Raw genomic sequence first — 8,543 nt, 5'->3', positions numbered from 1 at the left:
AATTATTTTTCCCTGGTAAAGTGATAGGCTGATGAAGTGATCATGAGGGTTCTTTCACTAGACATGTGTGGCAGGGAGCTGTGTGGATGAAAGTCGACTTCCATTCTCCTCCCACTCCCTCCTGTACAAGCACTACAGGGTCCCAATCCCTGATCAGTCTCCAGGGGTTGGCATGGCTGCCAACAGAGTGTCCCTGTGGGATTCAGGCTTTGCTGATAGGGCCTCTCTGTCCTGTCCTACCTTTACAAAGTGCCCGTTACAGTGCTCTTTATCTAAGCCATGCCAGGATATGAATTTTCAGCCTGTTTCCCACCACATTTCCTAAGGCCTCTCCACATTGTCCCACAGAGAAATGCCTCCAGAAGCAAATCCCTTTCTCCCCTGCCAGCACCAACCAGCACTCAAGCTTGCTCTGCTCCTCCAGCTGGCCGGCTCCCAGCATCCACCTGCGGCAACCCATCTAGAAAAGCCATGCATACATGGGAGAAGGGCAGCACCTCTGGAAACCTTCCCACCAGCACTCACACAGACACACAGCTGGTTGATTCTGGTATGTTCAGGACGATCTCTCATAATCCCATTTGGATGCAGAACAGCATGGTGCCATCTGTATGGAGTGAGAGTTGGTTTCAGCCAGAAGGATCTCAGCCTGTTAGGGCTGGCCATGGGACTTGAGCTGCAATGCAAAGCTTTCCCCTTCCACTGAGCAGGCTGTGTGTCTCCCATCCTGCAAGCTACACTAGAGTAAGTCTGTAGGGTTGAGTAGACCAGTTGCATACACACTACTGGTAGGAACAGGCTGAAATGGGACTGGTCCTACCCTTCCCCTTTGCATGCCCACACAGCTGGGAGCCAGAGCAGCAAACCGGTATTGGCAACCTGTTTCCTGTCAGACTTCACCTACTTTTTCAGATCATAGGAAATCTTCTATTCTCTCTCCTCCTCCCTCTTTGGAGCTTTATTATTGTATTTCCAAGTTAGCTGTCCTCCCTTCTTACACTTCAGTTGCAACACACATGGTCAGCATTGTTTTTGTAAAGCCAGATGAGTACAGGCTTTTAAAGACTCTCATTGCACGCTTTCTTTCTATTACTTTAGCCCAGGTTTCTTCTCCTCCCCCCCCAAGCTGTGTAATTCATAGAATCATAGAACGGTTTGGATTGGAAGGGACCTTAAAGATCATCCAGTTCCAACCCCTCTGCCAGCAGCAGGGACACCTTCCACTAGACCAGGTTGCTCAAAGCCTCATCCAACCTGGCCTTCAACACTTCCAGGGAGGAGCAGCCACAACTTCCTTGGGCAACCTGTTCCAGTGTCTGACCACCCTCACAGTGAAGAACTTCTTCCTAATATCTCATCTAAACCTCCCCTCCTTCAGTTTAAACCCATTTCCCCTTGTTTTGTCATTAGTTGCCCTTATGAAAAGTCCTTCCCCAGCTTTCCTGTAGACCCCCCTTCAGGTACTGGAAGGCTGCTATAAGATCTCCCCAGAATTCATAGTTAACTTCCAATACAGTTTGTACCTTGTTTTGCATGACACTAAATCATTTCATTAATGAAAAAAACTCAAGCCATTATGAAACAAATATACAAAATATGAACAGCTAATCTTTCTCTTATATTGCGAGGATTAAATAAACAAATATCAGCAGAAAACATTCTAGACACGTTGGGCTGGCATAAAATTGAGTAGGTGAACTGTTAATTTACATATTCCCAAAATGCAATAGGGTGACACTTTTGAAATTAAAAACTGATGATACAAATGGCATTTAAAGTTCATTTAATATTATTTGTTAAAATTCCACTGACAAATCCTTCGTATGTATCACAGATCCTATTACTACAAGAAGAAAAAAAAAAAGCAATAGAAATGAAACCCCACCCCAACACTGAAGGGTCTATTAAGGTGGTAGATGGGAATTTGCATCATCAAATAATCCTAACAGGAGATTTTACAAATGGAAATGTAAACTGCAGAGGGTTTTAAATGTTAATTTATACCAATAACTAGTTTTATAAACAGACTTGACTGTGTTTCTCCTACAGACAATAAGAAAATGTTTCCCTGGGGGACTGGGAGTATCCAAACAGCAGCAGTTGTATTCCTGAATAACAAATCTGCAACCACCTGGGATTAGGTTGAAGAAGTGCAGTGAATGAATAGTGTAGTGCATGGTCTGTTGGTACAGTGAGTTTGTCACTGGCTGTGCTTTTTGCTTCCTCTGTGACTCTGTAGATGTCCCTTTCCCACCCAAGACCTGTAGGTCTTGCTTCCCATAGGTCTGTATGGCACCACTCACAGGAAAAGCTCAGTCTTGGGCTATTTTACCCCTATAATAATACTCCCAACCTTATGATGCTGCTGCAGCAGCAAATTTTCTTTGTCTCTGATTTAATGCCTAGCGTAGGCTCTCATCCACTCTAAGGAGCCTCATCCTGCAGGGACTACTGTTGTCTCTCTCCAAAACTCCCCAATGGTCTCTGGATCCTAAAACCCAGGCAAATAGTGAATCCCTACTCCCAGGCAGCAACATGGAGCTAGTGATCCCCGAAATGGCAGAGGAAATGGCTGCAGAACACTGAAAGGGAAGCCAACCCTTGGCCTGAAGCTTGGAAAATGATTCCCACTGACCAAAAAGACGTAGAGGAGTTGGCTTTCTGCATGAAGTTAAGCATCCTGATTTAAATGACAGATGGCTCACGTACCCTCTAAAAGAAGCTAGATATTTGAATTTCTTTTTATTTGTTTATTTATTTTCCCCTTACATAAATATGGAAGGAAAACATTGCAGGTGAAATGGTGCATGGAAATTAATCTGGTTCATAGTCCTCATAAATATTAACAGGCTAGTAAATATGTAACCTTATTTCTTTTTCCCTGTACTTTCATTTCTTCCAAGTTATTTTCACCAGGGAAGGTTAAGCAGTTGGGGTGGTTGTCTTGGTAAATGAGACCATGGCAAAAGGGAAGGATTTCATCCAGACCCTGTACCTGCAGTGATGTGATCAGAGCAGTGCTACCTACGTGAAAAGTGACTCTGCACCATAACAGGGCTCTTCATTGTGTGGCTGAAAAGCATGGTCTGAGGATGGGTCTGTCCCACCAGCTCCATTGACCACAGGGGTAAACTGAGGCACCAAGCGGTGATGCAGCACATCCCCAAGTTTGATAGTGCTCTCACCCTGCCAACAGCCAGGGCTTGCTCTGGATCTGCCCTGAGATACCACAGAAACAAACTCACCAAGGGCAGTCCAGTATTGGTCTCCTAAAAGAAGTTCTCCCACTCCATGCCCCACAAGGCATCCACCTCCCTGCTCCTGAGGCTGGAGGAACATGCAGGGTTTCCATTCCATACTAAGCTTCTGGGTGATGGGGGGATGTTCTCCTCACATGGCCTCAGTTGTGCCCATGGAGGGGGATCCTGCAACACCCCACTGCCACCCCACACAAGCTCACACAGCTCTTCAGGGGAGAAGTGCCTGTACTGCTGCTGTGCTAGGTGTGCCCCTTTGGCAACTACTTGTGTCAGAGGAAGCGAATCAGCGTGACAGAAAGCTTGTTCTCACTTATCCCTGGGCCATAGACATCCGGAGCTGAGCCAATGCTTTCCTCAAGGCTGAGTCCATGTCTCAAACTGCAAGCTGTTTGGAGTTCCCCTTGCTCCACACACTTCTCTGCTTATGCCCATCTGTGCCACTCTGCAACATGAAGGAAAAAAAAAAAGCATTTCAAGAAGAGGAATGTCTTTCCCAAGGCACCCTGACTTCTCAGATAGCCCAGGGCTGATGCAATCAGAGAGCTGGCAGCTGGGCTGGCTTATTGAACAAGGCAAACCCTCTGCCAGGGAGTCAGAGTTGCCTGCTGTCACACGCAAACCAGCACAGAAAGATCTGTAACATCAGTGCATGGGATTTCACTGTCAGACCTCCTGATATGGGCAGGGTCCAACAGTCTGGTCCTCTCGTAGCAGAGAGTGAACACCACGGAGGTGTGAGTTGCAGGACCCCTTCCCCTAAGCTCCTCAGTCTCCATCCTGCCTTGCTACTTACAAAGCAGCTCCTTCTATTGCCTCTAAAGACATCTGTCCCTCCAGCACTGACACTGAGGCAGTGCAAATTCTTGTGATGCTGACAAGTAGCATGGGACCAGCAAAAAGATCTGAAGCAGCAGGCTCAATTGCATCCCTTCTTTCTAGTTCCTGTGGGTCCAGGCTAGGCCTTGAGCTGATGTCCTCCACATGGAGCACCAGCAGAAAAACACCTTTGTGGCTCATGAGCCAGAAGAGAGAGCAAGAGAGGTGGAGAGAGACCTACATACAGAGACACAAACTATTTAGGAAAGGTCTCTGTTTCTCTAGTAATTATCACTTGTGTCCTGCTGATTTTATTTCATGAGTCCATGTTTTTCCATCCAACAGTGCAAAAGATGTAGGTTTCAAAGCAATCATGTCATTTTCTGTTAGCTGATCTTTTAATGCCTAGGTTTATGAAAGATGGCACCCTGTATTTTTGTGCTTACATGGTTCATTGCTGAATTGGAACTTAGCCTGTTTTCATGAAAGGATTCCTCCCTTTCTGGCAGAGAAAACGAGTTTGTTTTCAAATCCAGCCTATGTGAAAGATCACGTGGCCATGAAGAAAATCTTGAATCAGTTCCAAATGGTGAATATTATGGAGGCACATTTGTACCAAAACCTCTAACACTTGCAGTTTCAGATATTTGCAGCAGAGAAAACCCTCAGCTTGGCGAAATTTTGCAGAGAAGACATATTTCACTGGCATGAGTTTTCCCAAAAGAAAAAAAAATGTGAATCATATACAAAAGAAGAAGAAGGAAAAAAAGCTGCTGAGACTTTATACAACATTGCCATATTTACATCCTTGAGCAGCTTCCCTGAAAAGCAGCCATCACTGGAGAGGAGCAGAGAGCCAGAAGTCTGCAGAAATATATCAGGTGAAGATGCAGATGGGTACTCAGAAAGTTATTCAAAATGAGGGAAGTAGAGGAGGCAGTTGAAAATGGTGGCAGAATTGGACCGTGGCTCTAGTTTTTGTCCAAGCTACCATGAGTAATGAGATATTGGAGATAACATCTCTCTGAAATCAAACCACTCATCTTCCTCGGTGGAGATGGATTCCACAACCCAGCAGCTGTTCTCTGCCCCCAAACCCTGTGTGACACAAACTCAATTCAGTCCCTTAATGCCCCTATATTTCTTGTAATCACTCTTGGGCAATCCATTCCCTTTCTGTGCTGAAGCCATCGGGCCTCTTCGGAAGTGTGGAGCTTGGGCAGTAATTGTTCTGTCGCAGACTGACATCTCCAGAGAGGCAGCTCAGGTCTTAGCAACAGAAAATCCAGAGGCAAAGCTGGAAAGCTATTAATGTTTAACACACGGGGAAGCTGCTGTCTGTCAGATGCTCCGATCACCCTGAACTTGGCAGGCAGAACATGTTAGCGCATCCAAAGCTGCTGAAGGATTTTATCAGCCTGACAGGACAAGCCATACCCGTCTCCCCTTCTACTGCGTATCTAGTATAGACATAAAGAAGGAGAGCCCATGGAGTGGACACAACCAGGCCCACATGTAGTTTTGGCACATCAGCTCTCAGTAGCCTCAGGGAAAGCATATGAGTTTGCATAGAAAGTTTGAGATGCAGCAAGATCTTTTTGCCAGGCCCAGCTGGGGCTGTGGCACGTGGTGAAGCACAGGACAGATGCTCCTCGCTGCTCCCAGTGATGCTATTCCCAGCAGAGACAGGCTGGGACCAGTCCTGAAGAGAGAGCGGGGGACTTACTTATGGCCCAAGAGTGAGGCAGTGGCAGAGGAAGGTTTCCCAACTCAAATGAATTGCATTTGTTTTGTTAGTGTGGGTGAAGCTGTGGCTTTGAGCCTGAGGTGCCCTGTTTCTGAAATAGCTGTGGGACAACTAGTAAAGTCTAAAGGGGCACCTGGTCCCTTTCTGAGGGCATAATCAGGACAGCATGGGCTGCACTGCTGAATGACCAACCGCTTCCAGCAGACCTGCTGTTTTCAGGAGTAGCTCAGAGCTACTTCGCCTGTCTCGGAAGGAGGTCTGGCATGGGATATAAAGCCTGGTCCTCTTGAGGAGAACACAGTCTGGAAGAAATATAAACACCTTAAAATTAAGCAGATGGAAAGGCCCTCCTGCATAACCCTCCTGTTTGAGTACTTAGCCTCCTCAGTCACATACTGAGCTTTCAGTCTTTTTTTCATTTCTCATCCTGTTAAGTTTCCCATGGAGGAATAGTTTTTCTGACCCCTGAAGACCTCAGTTAAGCTTGCTGACAACAAGTTTTCTTTTCTCTAGTTTCTTCTTGCAGTTCCTTAGATATAATCTGTTGACCCCCAACAATCTTCAAAGTGCAGGTTGAAAATCACTGACCTGTAGCATTTTTGTGTCTGCCACCTCAGCACCTAGCTTAAAACTGCTTCCTGACACCAGGGAATTGAAAAATGTGCTATGGATCCAGATTCCTGTATGGTGTTACCTAGCCATGAGCAAAAGTGATTCAGACAAAAAAAACAGGGAGTCAGGAGGCTGAGACCTGAATTTGGTGGTGCTGATGGCTCTCTGATGACTGTCTAAATGGCCCCATTTAGCTGTGGAGATGCTGGCTCTGTGTGCATCTGAAGAAGATCATGCTGCTGTTCCCCAGTAAAGTGTTTTATGAGCTCTGCTGGAAGATGCTAAGCTAGTGCAGAGTGATATTGTTTTGATAGCACCCTGTCTTGATGGAAAACCTCATGTTTTTCCATATTTCTTTAGTCGCCCACAAAATAACACATTACTTCACCCCCTGACTTTTGATGCCCATCAAAAAATGTGCACTGCAGAGATGCAATCAACAGCAGCTCCTGCAAGTGTTTACTGCATTAGGCAAGCTCTCACAGAACTCACTGACAATGTTCAAGGATATCCCCTTTCTCCTCAGCATGCCTGGCTCCTGCCACCTCTCGTCCCCAGACAGAGCAGAGGGAAGGAGAGAGCTGGGGAGGCTGGTGGCTGGGGGCAGGCGGGGCTGTTGGAGCACAGGGGGGTGTAATAGTGGTGCAGGGTACAAGATGTGTACCTAACCTCTCTGCTCTTTTGACTCCACCCCTTTGCTATGCCCACCAGCTCCTGGTTAGTGCAGACAAGAAAAGCCCTCTTCCCTTTCTCCAGCTCCTGGTGTCTCCCCTATCTCTGCTGCCTTTGATCTTCTTTGCTTTCAATTTGCAAGTATGCCTGTGTTCATTTTGCCTCCTGCCAGGAAAGCCTGAAACCTTTGAATCTAAGGAAGATTGTGTCCAGCCAGCCTGTACTTCAGTCCCCCTTACTTTGTGGAATAAATATTACAGCTGCAAATGAGCTCCCTGCTCTGCTGCACCTGGCAAAGTTTTCCAACACTGTTCAGGGTCTAGCAGGTGTCAGCAAACCCATTCTGGCAATGCTAACATCTATTGTGCCCTCTGGCCCGCCTTGGGCAACACCTAGCTCTCATCACCTCTCTGCCTGGACCAGCAAGCTCTCCAATTCCTCACCCCTAAAGCAGCTTTTTTGATGCACCATCTGACAGTGGAAATGCTCAACAGAGTGCACAGGACAGTTGGGATCAAGTCTTTGCTTCAACTGCTAATTCTATTTGTGAACCTGGAGACATACCTACTCATAAATGCGGGTGAATGTGCCTTTCTAGTTCTGTAGCAGGCAAGGAGGAATTGTATTTTGTTGCCCCTAGTGCCATTGGAAACATGTAGTTTTTAGTTGCTCTGGTGAGTGCTTTCAGGCATTGCTAGCTCAGGAGAGAATCCAGGAGATTAAGTTAAAGGTTAAGACATCACTATGGAGACAGAGGCTGTGAATGCTCTTATCAGCCAGGGGATCCCTAAAAGTGCTACAGAAATGGGGTTACATAGTCTACAAGCCCCTTGCAGGCTGTCTCTGAAATACTGCTCAAATCACACTTGGAACCAGGACTTCTCAAGACCAAAGCTGTGTAGTGCCTCTGGTGGAGCTTTTCCAGATAATGTGGGCCAGAGATATCCTGCCTCAGCAAAGTTTTAAGCATCCAAATTTCTGGCAAGAGAGGGTGCAAAATAGAAGGGGCTGGGCAGGGGCTGTGAAGTGCACAGACCTTCCCCCATACTGTGCCTCCTCTCTTGGCTCTACAAACACGGATGCCCAGCCAAAAGGAAGCATTGATCGGCATGACTAATGGGGACTTTAAGGAGGAAAGTGTGCCAGATCAATATGCAATCCACAGTACATGAATCACTCCAGCTTTTCCAATTTATTCAGCTCCAAATCAAATGAACGAACAAAAGATAAATATATGGCCATGGGGAGGCTGGGGGTGGGGGGGGCGAGGAAGGCAGGTGGGGAGGCAGACTCTCATAAAGGATAATTAACTAGCTTTTATCATTCTAACAAAGCATTAAGCCAGTAAATCTATGGAAATGGGAATACTCCAGAGAGTTGTTACTGGCATAAAGCAGAAGCTCCAGAATTATGCTCCTCTTGTCCCAGTAGCCTGG

The sequence above is a fragment of the Antrostomus carolinensis genome, unplaced genomic scaffold (genome assembly GCF_000700745.2).
Source record: "Antrostomus carolinensis isolate BGI_N321 unplaced genomic scaffold, ASM70074v2 scaffold240, whole genome shotgun sequence".
In the NCBI taxonomy this organism is placed as follows: Eukaryota; Metazoa; Chordata; class Aves; order Caprimulgiformes; family Caprimulgidae; genus Antrostomus; species Antrostomus carolinensis.
The sequence above is the reverse complement of the archived record's forward strand: the minus strand, read 5'-3'. Positions refer to the sequence as shown.